This window comes from Peromyscus maniculatus, chromosome 4, assembly GCF_049852395.1.
Source record: "Peromyscus maniculatus bairdii isolate BWxNUB_F1_BW_parent chromosome 4, HU_Pman_BW_mat_3.1, whole genome shotgun sequence".
Taxonomy (NCBI): domain Eukaryota; kingdom Metazoa; phylum Chordata; class Mammalia; order Rodentia; family Cricetidae; genus Peromyscus; species Peromyscus maniculatus.
Window position 1 is genome coordinate 5,344,454 of NC_134855.1, and position 16,085 is coordinate 5,360,538.

The window sequence follows — 16,085 nt, forward strand, 5'->3', positions numbered from 1 at the left end:
GTCGTTTTTATTTGGGACTCAGGTTTATCATTTACAAGTCCTTCCTCATTCCTTGACACCATCCTACTCTGACTCTTGAAATAGGTTTAATTACTAAAGGCATTTAGCAGACAAAAAAAAAAAAAAAAACCTTGCTGATGCTTTACTATTGCATAATAATAGTATGTTGCAAAAAAAATAACAGAAACAACTACTTAAGCTTATTATATGTTTTATTATTTCTTTAGTTTTGAGACAGGACATTGTACCCGAGGCCTAGGCTAGTCTTGCACTACTGATCCTTCTTAAAACACTGTTCTACGTGTTTTTTCATGTGTCATTTAGTCCTTCGCTTAATTCTTAGTAGGGCTTTCCCATTTTCCAGATGAGAACATCGAGTAAAAAAGTGGTTAAATAGAGTAGTCACATTGTTCTGATGAGTGGTGGAGGTGGAAATGATTACCTGCTTGGTTTTACTCCATATCTTATGCCATTGACTTATTTTTTTTTAAGACAGGGACTCATGTAGCCCAAGCTAGCCTCAAACACTGTGTAGCAGATGACTTTGAACTCCTGAATCTTCTACCTATACCTCCCAAGTGCTGGGATAAATAGGCATAGGCATACATCATCATGCCTAGTTGGGACCTGAACTCAGGACTCAGTACATGCTAGGCACCTGACATCCATCCCCTGGGCTGGAGCTCTCAGACCTTCTCTACTGTCTCTGCCTCCCAAGTGTTTATATACATGCTTATAGAAGATGCGTAGGGCATTGTCACAGGCAAGAAATTACTCCAGGATTCCCATTAAATGTATTCTGAGCTTCATAAGTACACTGTCTAAATACTACTGAAATATTACACACAGTTCACTACAATGTCGAGCTGTGAGTCAGTGTTGAGGAATTTTCTCCTTCCTCCAAGGTTATGTTGGTGACTCAGTCAGCCCCATCCTTTCTATAGAGGTTGCATCATACAGCTCTTTCAGTAAGACTTGCAATACTGCCATAACAGTGATCTTCCGCTGGGTTGCATCAGTGACTATCAAGATAGAAATCACTAAGCACAGTTACTGCCGCACACCTTTAATCCCAGGTCCTCTGAAAGAGCCAGGGCTCTTAACCACCGAGCATCTTTGCAGATATATTTAGCTTGAATTTTAAAGGAGACTACAGCTGAACATGGTGGCAGAGGCAGGAGGATCTCTGTGAGTTCAAGGCTAGCCTGGTCTAAATAGTTCCAGGACAGCCAGAGCTGCATATTGAGACCCTATCTCAAAAAATAAAATTAAAATTAAAAAAACAAGAAAGAAAGAAAAAAAAAAAACACTATTTGACCACATTAAAGCTTCATGCATTTCAAGCACATCTGGATCACAGTCTAGTTCCACTAAAATACAAAACTCAATTTCAGCCTCTCTCTTGATTAGTGGGGTAAATATCTTGCAACCAATTTTTCTAATATTTAGAAAAGTGATACCTGAGCCAGACAGACCTAGTGGCACAGACCTATAGCCCCAGCTACTGAAGAGGCTGAATCAGGAGGATCACAAGTTCCATGTGTTCCTGGGTTACAGAGTGAGTTCAAGGCCAGCCTAGGAAACTTAGTGAAAACCCTGCTCAAAAAAGGAAGCTGGAGTTGCACCTCTGTGTTAGAGCACTTGCCTAGCATCCTCGAAACTCCAGTCTCAATTCCCGTTCCACCACCACCCCGCCCCCCCCCCACGTCTTGCTAACTTAATTTTGGGTTGGGTTGGGTTAGGTTGACATGGGCCTAACCCATGTCATGTAGGCCAGGCTTGCCTCCTATACTCTATGTAGTCAAGGCTAGCCTTGAACTTCTCATCCTCCTGCCCACCTCCCGAGTGCTGGGATTTGAAGTATGCCACCAAGTTTGTCTTCTAAAAGTGGTTCTCAACCTTCCTAATGCTGCGACCCTTTAATACAGTTCCTCATGTTGTGTGACCCCCAACCATAAATTACTTTCATTGCTACTTCATAACAGTAATTTTGCTACTGTTATGAATCATGATGTAAATATCTATGTTTTCCAATGGTGTTAGGTGACCCCTGTGGAAGGGTCAGGGGTTGTGACCCACATGTTGAGAACCGCTATGCTATGAATTAAGTATGTCAGTGGCTATAGTATCATTTACCTTTTTTTCCTGGGTAGGAGTTGTATCGAGACAGGGTTTGTAAACCAGGCTGGCTTCAAACTCTCAGAGATCTGCCTGCCTCTGCCTTGAGAGTGTTAGGATTAAAGGCATGTGCCACCATTGCCCAGCTCTTTTCTTTTTTGAGACTGAATGTTGCTAGTTAAGCATACTACATATTCCTGGCTGGCCTAGAACTTGCTATATAGATTTATCTGGCTTTAAACTCACAGAGATCCCCCTGCCTCTACCTCCCCAGTGCTGAGATTAAAGTTATGAGCCACCATGTCCTGCTGTAGTTTCCTTTAAAATTTAAGCTAAATGGAACTGGAAAGATACTCAGTGGTTAAGAGCACTGGCTGCTCTTTCAGAGGACCCAGGTTCAATTCCCAGCACCCACATAACACCTCTCAAACATCTGTAACTCCGGTTCCTGGGAATCCAATGCCTTCTATCTTCTACAGGTACCAGACATGCACATGATGCACAGACATACATGTAAGCAAGATATACATACACATAAACTACTTTTAAAAACATACACATATAGCCGGGCGGTGGTGGCGCACGCCTTTAATCCCAGCACTCGGGAGGCAGAGGTAGGCGGATCTCTGTGAGTTCGAGGCCAGCCTGGTCTCCAAAGCGAGTTCCAGTAAAGGCGCAAAGCTACACAGAGAAACCCTGTCTCAAAAAAACAAAAAAAAAAAATTAAAACACACACACACACACACACACACACACACACACATAATGTATAACACACACACACACACACACACACACACACACACACACACACACACAAACACACACACAATTGAAGCCAGGTGTAGTGGTACAGGCCATTAATCCCAAGATTCAAAAAGATTTCTTCAGATTGACTTCCAGGCCAGCCAGGCTACATAGTGAGATCCAGTTTCAAAATAAAGAAATAAAAGTCACATATTTCATGTATTATGGCATATTCTAAGGCACAATCCCTGTGGCATTAAATAAGTACACAGACAAAAGTTATTTGCTGAATGCTAAAGGCATCATAAGAGCTAGTAGTCACTACTACCAGTGTGCACGGTTTCTTTGCTGTTTTGTTTTTTAGACAGAGTCTATGTAGCCCTAGCTGTTGTGGAGCTCCATTTCTACACCAGACTAGCCTCAAACCACAAAATCCTCCTGCCTCTGCCTCCCTCTTGAGTGCTCAGCTTTCTTTTCACTCCCACGGAAACATTTTTCCACCACACTTTAGAACTTAGGAGTCAAAGGCCCAAGAGATACAAAGTTTGCCCAAGGAGTCACACACCTGAGACGTGGACCCAGGATTTGAGCCTTTGAACCATAGAATTTGATTTTGTTGTTGTTGTTTGGCTTATTTTTATTAATTTTAAATTATGTGTATGTGTGTGTGCACATGGGAGGTGCCCTGGGAGGCCAGGAGAAGGTATTAGATTCCCTAGAGCTAGATTACAGGTGTGCTGTGGGATGTTCTGTATGTCAAATGTGTTGCTCTGACTGGTTAATAAATAAAACGCTGATTGGCCAGTAGCCAGGCAGGAAGTATGGGTGGGACAAGCAGAGAATAGAATTCTGGGAAGTGGATGGCTGAGGCAGAGAGAGACTGCCAGTCGCTGCCATGGAAAACGAGATGTAAGGTACCAGTAAGCCACAAGCCACGTGGCAACTTATAGATTAATAGAAATGGGTTAATTTAAGATATAAGAACTAGATAACAAGAAGCCTGCTGTGGCCATACAGTTTGTAAGCAATATAAGTCTCTGTGTGTTTACTTGGTTGGGTCTGAGGCAAGACCAGGAAAACTCTAGCAACACAGGTGGTTGTGAACCACCTAACATGAGACTAGAACTCAGGTTCTCTGGAAGAACAGTGTATACTCATAACCACTGAGCCATCTCTCCAACCCATTGGCTTTCTGAGGCAGTCTCTCACTCTGTGGTCCTGGCTGGCAAAGGACTGCCTCATATGCCTCATCTTCCTGCCTCTACCTCCTAAATTGTTGTTTAGGAGGTGGGAAAAGTTTGATTTTTTTAAGGTTTATTTTTATTTTATGTATAAGGTGTTTTGCCTGCATGTATGTCTGTGCACCACATGCACCCTTGGAAGCTAGAAAAGGACATCAAGCATCTGGAACTGAAGTTACAGACTACTGTTAGCTGCCGTGTAGATGCTTAGAGTGGGACCTAGGTCCTTCCAGAGTTGCACATGCTCCTAAGCACTGAGCAATCTCACCAACCCTGGAAAGTCTAGTTTTTAACCTCTACAGGATAGGTTATCATCTTCAACTTCAGGCTCAGAGGACAGGAAACAGCTGCATATTTTATAAATATTTTGATAAGGAAATAGAGACTTTTATCAAGCAAGTTAAACCAGCTCATTTTGCTTGTGCTCCTATGAGTAAGAAAATACATTTCAATCAGTGATAAAGCTAAGCTAGGGTAGGCCTCACCAGGCTTAGGCATCATTTATGTATTTGTGGCTTGAGGGCTGTTTGCTGCTGGGTACATCTGTCTACGTGGCCTGTCAACTTTTGGGAAGTCTCCTCTCTGCCATCCATCTTGAGGTAGGAAGACTGGAGTTATGGAAGCATGCTACTGTCTTGCTTTTGATGTTTGTTTTGGGGTCCAAACTCTGGTCCTTGTGCTTGCACAGCGAGTGCTTTATCCACGGAGCCATCTCCCCAGCCCAAGTGTGTGTGTGTGTGTGTGATTTTGTGCGTGTCACAGTGTGGTGAGTGTGGCAGTCAGAGGACAGCTTGTGGGAATCGGTTCTTTCCTTCCACCATGTGTGTGCCAAGGATAGAACGCAGGCTTTGAGATCAGCACTTTTACATGCCGAGCCATCTCACCGGCTGGCTGGCTCACCCTCCCTCCCTCCCTCCCTCCCTCCCTCCCTCCCTCCCTCCCTCCCTCCCTCCCTCCTTTCCTTCCTTCCTTCCTTCCTTCCTTCCTTCCTTCCTTCCTTCCTTCCTTCCTTCCTTCTTCCCTCCCTTCCTCCATCCCCCCTTTTCTTTTCTTTTTTTCTTTTTGGATTTTTCAAGACAGGGTTTCTCTGTGTAGCAGCCCTGCTGTCCTGGAACTTGCTTTGTAGACCAGGGTATGGTAATTATTACTGCATAGAGTTTTCAGCAATCTTAAAAATCTCAGAAATATGAGGCAAATTTTTAGGTCAGTGTGGGTTAACAGTGAGTTCTGGGATGGCCTGAACTAAAAAATGATACCTTATTTGTATTTTTTTTTTAAAGGAGGCTGGGCATGGTGGTGCACGCCTTTAATCCCAACACTGGGAGGCAGAGGCAGGAGGATCTCAGTGAATTCAAGGCTAGCTTGGTCTCCAGAGTGAGTTCCAGGACAGCCAGGAATGTTACATAGAGAAACGTCTCAAAAAGAGAGAGAAATCTAAAAAATAAACACCTAGAGCTGTAGTTCAGTGGTAGAGTGCTTGTCTCAAACGTACCAGGGCCCAAATTCAACTCCCTATACTGTCCAATAAATATATACATGAAAGGCAAGCTGGATTTAGTGTACGTCTTGCAAACCCAGCACCTGGGAGGCCAAGGCAGGAAGAAGAAAGAGTTCAAGGCCAACCTGGACTACATAGGGAGCCCTCTCTCCAAAAACCCAAAACAGAGTTCCTCTGTGCAATGGCCCTGGCTGTCCTGGATCCCACTCTGCAGACCAGGCTGGAACTCACTGAGATCCGCCTGCCTCTGCCTCCTGAGTGCTGGGACTAAAGGCGTGTGCCTCCACTGCCTGTAGAGGTATTTTAATATAAGAGAAGCATTGGATGTGCCACTTGTTTTGTGGCAGGATCTCACTATGCAACCCTGGTTGGCCTGAAATTCCCTGGGTAGCTCAGGCTAGCTTCTAACTCGTAGAGATCCACTTGCCTCCACCTCCAGGGTTCTGGGGTTATAGGTGTGCGCTAGTGTGCCCGAGTTAGATGTGCCACTCTAAAAGCATTTCTAACAGTTTTTGTCGAATTCAAAGCAGTGATTTCACTGAAAGAAATCTTGAAAACTGACTCTCGGGGCAGGTGAGGTGTCTTAGTGTTTATTTATGGGCCTGATTGTTCTGGGAGGATTCACCAGAGACAACTGCTCAGACAAGGGTTTAAGCCAATAGAAAGTCTTTATTACCTGACCAGTGATTACACTAGGTGTTCGGGATCCCAGTGTAGCATCTAGCTTTTCTCAGGGTGAGCTTTTAAGCTTGAAAATCATGTTCTGGGTTGACATACTTCAGTTACAATAGCAGTTAGCCAGAAGCGGGAACTACGGAAGCCAAAAAGCAAGGTTAGTACATTAGAGACTTTCCCAGAACTATGGACTTTGATGGGTTAGGCCTTTGTTTTAGTGTTGGTAGGTGGTACTGTCTCCATGCTGAGTTCTACAGCCTGAATGGCACTCTACCATGGAGTCAGTATGCTAAGATCTGGGGCCCTGTTACATGATGACCTACTTTGATCCTTGAATCCCTCAAGGTGGCAGTAGAGAGCCAGCTCCTGATAACTGTCCTCCGACCCCAAAGGTCTACACACACACACACACACACACACACACACACACACAGAGAGAGAGAGAAACACACACATATAACAAACACACAGAGAAATACACACAGAGAAACACAACACAGAGAAACACACACACAGACACCTATACAAGCACACACATAACAAACACAGAAACACACACAGACACCTATACAAGCACACACATAACAAACACAGAAACACACACAAACACATATACAAACACACACATAACAAACACACACACATAAAATAAAACAAACACACATATAACAAACACACATATGCACAAACATGCACATAACAAACACACAGAAATACATACACACAAACACACACACATAACACACACAGAAATACACATACACACACAAACACATATACACACAAACACACACACAAACACATACACATACAAACACACACACATATAACACACACACACACACACACACACACACACACACACACACACACACACCCCTGAGTCTCCTGCAGTGCTTTACTGGAAAAGTGGGATTAATAAAAATGTCTTCTCAGGGCTGAAACAAGGCTCACTGGTTAAGATCACTCTGCTCCTGCAGAGTACCAGTTCCTAGTGCCCAAATGGTGGCTAATAACCATCCTAACTCCTGTTCCAGGGGATTCAGCGTCCCCTTCTGACCTCTGTGGGCACCAGGCACACACATGTTACGCATATATACATGCAGGCAAAACACTCGTGACACATAAAATAATCATTGAATATTTGAAAATGTCTTCTCATAGTCTCCCTACATGAGGAACACGAACACTACCCTCCACTCTCAATATTTTCATGCAGGTTAACTCACTTCATCCTAGTAAGACGGCGAAACAAAAATCCCTACTCCTTGACAATGAAGAACCCAAGACTAAGCCTCTTTCTCTTTGTGTTTGATACTCTCCAAGAAATGAGAGTAAGCCTCAGTCTGGATCTAAACCTCAACTTTTGTTTTGGTTTGGTTTGAGACAGGGTTCCCCTGTGTAGCCCTGGCTGTCATGGAACTCACTCCGTAGACCAGGCTGGCCTTGAACTCAGAGATCTGCCTGCCTCTGCCTCCCAAGTGCAGGCACTAAAGGTGCTGCCGCTGCTGCCCCACCACCCGGCAACATTCAACTTCTTATCTAGACAGGGCTTTCCCTTTTCCTCCCTGTCCCGTGCCTCTCAATTCTTTTCTTTTAGAAAGGAACACAGTGGTAGCCCATGCCTTTAATTCTGGCACTCAAGAGGCAGACCCAGGAGGATCTCCGTGAGTTCGAGGCCAGCCTGGTCTACAGAGTGAGTTCCAGGACAGGCACCAAAAACTACACAGAGAAACCATGTCTGGAAAAGAAAAGAAAAAGGAAGGAAGGAAGGACAAAAGAAAGAAAGAAAGAAAGAAAGAAAGAAAGAAAGAAAGAAAGAAAGAAAGAAAGAAAGAAAGAAAGGAAGGAAGGAAGGAAGGAAGGAAGGAAGGAAGGAAGAAAAGAAGGAAGAAAAAGAAAGAAAGCCTGTAATTCCAACACTCAGGAGATTTGAACCAGGAAGATAGTGAGTTCAGGGCCAGCCTGGACCACACAGTGAAAGTACTCTAAGTATAAGCCAGGCATGATAGGATATCACTGCAATTGTGGGAACTTGAGGCTGAAGAATTGCCACAAGTTTAGGTCAGTGTGCGTTACATAGTGGCACAGGGCAGCCTGGGATGATGGATGAGACCTTGCTCCTCTGAAAGAAACAAAGTAGCATGAAAGGCACCTGCCACCAAGCCTGACAACCCGAGTGCCTTGGCGGGAACACACACACACACACACACACACACACACACACACACACACACACACACACACACACAGTGGACTCACCATGTGCTTCTGGAGGCCAAGGAGAGTTGACTCTCTCCTCTGACTTTGTTGAGGCACCATGTCTCTGGTTTCTGCATCTGCATACTCAAAGCTAGCTGGCCCTCCAGCTCTCAGGTGATGCTCCTGTCTCCAGCACACATTTCTCAGTAAGAGTGCTAGGATTATAGATGCAAGGCACTGCCCTTACATGGATTCTGGGATCAAATTCTGAGTCAAGCTTATGCAACCAGTGGCTTGGGATGCTGAGCTCTCTACCTGGCCCCATTATTGTAGATTCTGATGCAAATGTTTTCCTTCATAATTTGGGGCATGCATGCTGGCATCTTATGGTTTTCCTCATCACTGATGAGATTATGTATTTATGTATCTATTGAGAGCCAGCTGTGAGGAGGCGGAGGCAGTTGAGTCTCTATGAGTTTGAGGCCAGCCTGGTTTACAGAGTGAGTTTTAGGCCAGGTTTTAAATCACAGTATGGGGGTGGTGGTAAGATGTATGTACAGTATGACAGCATGCACACACTGTAGTGCTCACATAGAAGTCAGATGGATCAGTTCTTGCCTTCTACATGAAGTCCGGGGATCACACTCAGGTTGTCAGCCTTGGCAGCAGTCACCTTTACCCACTCAGTCATCTTGCCAGCCACCCCCTGCCCACACACAACCATTTTTCTTTTTCAAAATTGTGTCCCACTGTGTAATCCATGCTGGTCTCCTGCCTCAATCTCCCAAGTGCTTAAATTACAAGTATGTAACACGGACACCCGTCCCCCAGACATATATATGTATCTGTCTGTCTGTCTATCTATCTATTTTTTTCATTGTTAGGGATTGAACTCAAGACTTTGCATATGCCAGGCGAACACTTTACCTCTCAGCTACATTTCTAACCTCAGACATATATTTTTATTCACTATGTGGAATAAATAGGTTGCCCATTTCCCTATTGGCTTTCCTATTCTGTAGTTATTTATATTGTAAATATTAGTCACTGTTGTTATATGTATTGTCAGTAAATCTGATGTATGTTTTTATTCCCTTAACTTTTATTTTGAGATGGGGGCTCATGTAACCCAGGCTAGTCTTGAACTGTGGAGTTGAGGCTTACTTTGAACATCTGATTCTCTTGCCGCTACCTTCCAAATGCTGGGGTAGTAGGTGTGCCACCCCCAGTTTCATACCCTGCTCATGATGCAGTTCAGGGGTTCTGTGTGCTAAATAAGCTCTATCCCAACTAAGCTACATTCCCTAGGCCTTCTTTTTTCCTTTATTTTCCTTCCTTCCTTCCTTCCTTCCTTCCTTCCTTCCTTCCTTCCTTCCTTCCTTCCTTCCTTCCTTTCTTTTTTGATTCAGTATCTCTCTATGTAGCTCTGGCTGTCTTGGGACCCACTATGTAGACCAGGCTGGTCTCAAACTCACTGAGCTCTACCCGGCTCTGCCTCCCAAGTGCTGGGATTAAAGGTGTGTGGTGTGTGCCACCATGCCTGGCCTACATTTTTTTTTTTAATTCACTCATCTGTTGGTGGACATCTAGGCTAGGTCCATATCTTGGCTATTGTAAATAGTTCTACAATAATTAGGGATGTGTGAGAATCTCTGCAGGATACTTGGATTCCTTCAGGTATGCAGTCAGAAGTCTGGCATCTGGATTATATGGAAGTTGTGTTTTTAGAATTTTGAGGAATTTCCACACTGATTTCTGTAGTGACTGCCTAGTTAACATTTCCATTATTTGTCGTGGCAGCACTGGAGGTTGAATTTATGGCTGCCAGCTTACCACTGGTTTATATTTCTAGCCATCTTATTTAAGTCTCACTTTGTAGCCCTGGCTGGCCTCAGACTCACAGAGATCCACTTGCCTCTGCTCCTCGGTGCCAATGAGGTCATTCCTTAAGTACTGATAAGGAAAGATGCCCGAGATATAGTGTTCAATAAAAAGAAAATCGTAGAACATAGCATAGGATGTAAAAAGTGAACTTATTTGTATTAAACACACACACACACACACACACACACACACACACACGCACACGCACACGCACACGCACACGCAGAGGCACAGGGACACAAAGTGCACCCAAATTGACAAGAATGGCTTTCTCTGTATAGAACTAGGAAGAAACCAAAGGAGTTTTCTCTCCCTTTTGCATCATCTTCCCCGTGCTCCCTGCCCTACCCGCCCCGGCTTTTCAAGACAGGGTTTCTCTGTGTAGCCCTAGCTGCCCTGGAACTCACCCTATAGAACAGGCTGGCCTCGAACTCACAGAAACCTGACTGCCTCTACCTCCGGAGTGCTGGGATTAAAGGCATGCGCTACCACCGCCTGGCTGGCTTTATCTTGATAACTATTGGATGGAACAGAGGTGTCGCTGTCTCTGTTTATGGTTAAGCTAGGTAAAATAATGTCTCAGGTAAATCTCTTGCTTCTTCTTTGCATCTTTCACTTCCTAACCTTTACCTTCTTTCTAGATAGGGCCTTGTTTTTCTTTCTGGGATGATTTGCGGTAGGAACTAGGTGATCTTTAACAAACAATCTCTAACCACGTATTACTAAAAGCAAGGCTATAGGGCCAGTGAGATGGCTCAGAAGGCAAAGGTTCTTGCCATCATGGCCTGAACTTGATCCCAGAACCCATATGGTGGAAAAGGACTGACTCACACGAATTGTCTCCTGACCTGCATACACACACACAGAGCACACACACATATAAACAAATGCACACAGACTCACTCACACACATACACAGACACATACACACAGAGACATGCTCATGCTCACAGAGCACACACACATGCATAAACAAATACAGAGACATACACACACAGACATACATATGCACACTCAACACAGACACACATACATATTCACAACATAGACACATATACATACTCACACACGGTCACCCTTCCAATCCCGCCTCACACACACACACCAATTGCATAAATAAATTTAAAAGAAGGAAACAAAAAGCTAACCACGTGGGATTGGAGAGCTGGCTAGTAGTTAAGAGGGAATATTGCTCTTCCATAACATCCAAGTTTGGTTTCCAGTATCCACGTCAGTTGGCTCCCACTGGCATATCACTTCAGATTGGATTCTAGGGGATCCAATCAATATCTCTGGCCTCCCTGATCACCTGTGCTCATGTGCACAGATGTACATGCACACACAGCATTAAAAAATAATAAAAATAAATCTTTTAAAAAGCCAAGTGCATATTTATTTCTGGGTAGTAAATTGAGTTCCAGGTTACCAATGGTTAACGGTATGGGGTTCTCTGACTTCAGGGACTAATCATTGATTTTAATCAAGTCAGGCTGGGTGTGGTGGCTTCCAGCAGTAGATAGAGCACTTGTACAGCACATGTGACTCCAAGTTGGGCTCCCTCTACCATCCCCAACACTGCAAATAAGTAAGTAAATCAACACTAAGAAGACATTCGCCGGGTGTGTGTGTGTGTGTGTGTGTGTGTGTGTGTGTGTGTGTGTGTGTGTCACAGAGATGACTCAGCTAAGATGTTTGCTGGCAAGCCTCATGACCCGAGTTCTTTTTTTTTTTTTTTTTTTTTTTTTTAATTTATAACTGGCCATTAGCTCAGGCTTATTACTGACTAGCTCTTACACTTAAATTAACCCATAATTCTTATATGTTTAGCCACGTGGCTTGGCACCTTTTCTCAGTTAGACATTATCATTTTGCTTCCTCTGCATCTGGCTGGCGACTCCAGACTCTGCTCTTCCTCTTCTCAGCATTCTCCTTGGATGACCTGAGTTCTAATTCCAGGTCCTACCTTGTAGACAAATTCCTACAAGTTGTCCTCTGACCTCCAATGGGCACCTACATCCATATACCCAATGAACAAACAATAAGTAAAAACAACTTTTTGTCTTTTTTGAGAAAAGATCTATTATGCAGCTCTGGCTATTCTGGAACTTGCTTTGTAGACCAGACTGGCCTTCAACTCACGGAGATCCTCCTGCCTCTGCCACCCTGAGTGCTGGGATTTAAGGAGTGTGCCACTAGGCCCTTGTTCTTGTTCTTTTCTTCCTCTCCATTTTTTTTTTTTTAATTTGAGAACAAAACCTCGCTGGGCGGTGGTGGCGCACGCCTTTAATCCCAGCACATGGGAGGCAGAGGCAGGTGGATCTCTGTGAGTTCGAGGCTAGCCTGGTCTACAAAGTGAGTTCCAGGAAAGGTACAAAGCTACACACAGAAACCCTGTCTTGAAAAAAAAAAAAAAAGAACAAAATCTATTTGGAACTCATTGTGTATACCAGGCTGGCCTTGAATTTACAGAGTTCCTGCTTTTGCCTCCAGAATGGTGGAATTAGAGGCATGAGATAACATGTCCAGCTCCAAAACATCTTTAAAATAAATTCTATGTCATTTTGTTTTGTTTTTTTGAGACAGGGTTTCTCTGTGTAATAGCTCTGGCTTTCCTGGAACTCACTCTGTAGACCAGGCTGGCCTCGAATTCACAGAGATCCACCTGCTTCTGCCTCCGAAGTGCTGGGACTAAAGTGGCGCACCACCACCCAGTTAATTGTTTTTTATTCAGCACATTTAATTAATGAAATTTGCCAGATCCCCCAGTTTTCCTTTGTTTGTCTTGTTTTACCCTACTCCTCTAAGACTGGCTGGGCACCCCAGGAAGGAAGGCAACCATTTCAAAGTTGAATCCTGAGTTTGTGACTGCTGTGTGGTTGTGAGGCACAGCATTTTAATGGACAGCATGGCATTGGGAGTCCAAATATCTGAGCCCTGATGAAGAGCCAACATAATTGTCACTGAATAATGTTGTCGTCAATTGAGACAAGGTCTTGCCCTGCAGCCTAGGCTGGTGCCAGCTTGTGACCTTCCTGCCTCAGCCTCCTGAGCATGGACATTACATGTATTACACCATGCCCAGAAAGACTCAGTGAGAATTTGTGATGTGGACAAATAATTTTTCAGCCCTGTGTATCATGGTTGGCTGAACTGTTTATCAGGAAGAAAATGTCTTTGGATAGAATTCATTGTTCATTTACTTATTTATTCTTGAAATGGAGTCTCAAATATCCCATGTTGGCTCCAAACTCTCTGGTTTCCTGTTTCCATGTCCCAAATGCTAGGATTACAGGTGTAAACCACCACACCCAAACAACAGGTAGAAAAAAATATCACCATGACAAATTCTACAAAGTGGACAGGTGATCTGCCCCACAGAGCAGTTCCAGCACTGTTTACTAAATTCTGACCATTTATCCCAAATTTATAAATTTTGACCATATTTTTCTCTCCCACAGGTAAGAATCATTGTTGTGATCCAGGGTTCTGGTAAGAATGTTATATTCCTTAGAAATGCTGAGTGGAAAGATTAAAAGCTGCCCATCTAGTTCTGGTACTCCATTTGTAGCCGACAGAACAGGGCTCTACAAAGGAACTGAACATTCCTGTTCTCTTTTCACTTACAATGCACAATCTAGCCAGCCTTTAATCCCAGCACTCGGGAGGCAGAGGCAGACGGACCTCTGTGAGTTCGAGACCAGCCTGGTCTACACAGTGAGTTCCAGGACAGGCTCCAAAGCTACACAGAGAAACTCTGTTTCAAAAAAGAAAACAAACCAATGCATAATCTACTTCCTTCAGGACTCTTAAGATCCTTTAGCATTTTTCTCTTTTATTTTTGTTATTTTGTCTTTTTTTCCCCCCAGAGCTGAGGACCAAACCCAGGGCCTTGCGCTTGCTAGGCAAGCGCTGTACCACTGAGCTAAATCCCCAACCCCTTATTTTTGTATTTACATATTCATTTATGTATTTACACACTTATTTGCATATTCACACCATCTACTTATTTATTTATTTATTCATTTATGTGGGGGCAAGTCCTTGCCACAGTGGAGGTCAGAAGACACTATAGGAGTCATTTCTTTTTTTTTTACTTTCATTTTTTTTCTTTTTTTCTTTATTTTATTTTATTTTATTTTATTTTATTTTATTTTATTTTACAATACCATTCAGTTCTACATATCAGCCACGGGTTCCCCTATTCTCCCCCCTTCCACCCCTCCCCTTACCCCCCAGCCCACCCCCCATTCCCACCTCCTCCAGGGCAAATCCTCCCCTGAGGACTGCGATCAACCTGATAGACTCAGTCCAGGCAGGTCCAGTCCCTTCCTCCCAGACTGAGCCAAGTGTCCCTGCATAAGCTCCAGGTTTCAAACAGCCAACTCATGCAATGAGCACAGGACTTGGTCCCACTGCCTAGTTGCCTCCCAAACTGAGTCATTTCTTTAGTTGACTCTCTCCTAACGAGACCCTTTAGTCATATAGGGTACTTGGAAATCAAACTGTTGTGGTCAGGTTTGGTGGCAAATGCCTTTACCTGAAGTCTTCCTTTTGTGTCTTTGAAAGCCTTTCCTTTACCTCCATGCTCTCTTGCCTTTGAACACAAAGAACCCACAAGCTGGGTTCTTCTTTATGCAATCTATTAATTCCATCTTCTATCTTGAAATCCAGCCACAGCCAAATTTCTCTTCTGTCTGTCTTCCTTCCTTCCTTCCTCCCTCCCTTCTTTCCTTCCTCTTCCTCTTCTCCTCCTTTTTCCTCCTTCTTCTCTTGTTTTGAGTCTGGGTCTCTCTATACAACCCTGGCTATCCTGGAACTCACAGAGTGCTGGGATTAAAATCGTGGGCTGCCAACCCTAGCCCGAGTCCTGATCTCTTAATTTAACAAGGTCTCTTTCTCTGGAATCTCATAGCACTTTGTAATTCTTCATAGCACTTTGTAATTTAATTTATTGTTGCATTTCTTAATCTGTGAGAGTTCCTCTTCACTTTAGATTGTAAATTGTATCCACTTGCCTTTCATCTTCTTGGTGCTTTGTACAATGTAACAGACCCTACTGATAATCTTTAATTGAACTCACTTCTCAACTCTGTTGAATGGCAACATGGTACCAATAACCAGCTACTCACAATGTTATTGTAATGAGGTAGCAAATAGGAAGCAAAGTCTGTCAAAAATTTCCTTTTCTGAGACAGGGTCTCACAGGATAGCTCAGGCTGGCCTGGACATGCTGTGTAGCTCCGGCTGGCTTGAACTCTTGGTAATTCCCCTGCCTCAGTCTCTCAAATGCTGAGATCACAGGTGTGAGCTACCATGTCAGTTAAATTCTAATGAGTTTTAAGGAGGTGCATGGAAGAGCGATGGAAAGCCGGCTGGGATCTGATTTCATTTGAAATAGTTGGGAAGATGAGTTTTCATTTTTTTTTTTTTTTTTTGGCCATAGATTCCTGGTGTTGTTGGAGGATATATTCATTGTCTTCAATGTTTTGAAGGGCTGTCAAGTGGGAACCAATCCTTGCTACCGGCAGCCTAACTACTAGCAAAGGGAGGAAAGAAAAGGGAAGCAGATTTCAGCTCAGCAGGAGGCAGAACTTTCTAACCTTCAGAGCTGTCCAACAGTGGAGCATGCTGCACTTCTTAGAGGTTGTGAGCTGCCTGATATTGGAACCTCCGGAAATAGAAGCGACACAGGGAGGCCATCTGGCTGAACTTGCGGCAAG

The 16,085-nt window shown here is 43.8% G+C and overlaps 1 long non-coding RNA gene across 1 annotated transcript; it reads left to right on the forward strand.

The window, feature by feature from the left end:
* The first annotated feature begins 3,735 nt into the window (after nucleotides 1–3,735).
* On the forward strand, nucleotides 3,736–15,921 carry LOC143272816 (uncharacterized). The gene is made up of 3 exons (XR_013050394.1): nucleotides 3,736–3,774; nucleotides 13,824–13,854; nucleotides 15,809–15,921. It is a non-coding gene; the product is annotated as an uncharacterized LOC143272816 (long non-coding RNA).
* Nucleotides 15,922–16,085: the final 164 nt, after the last annotated feature.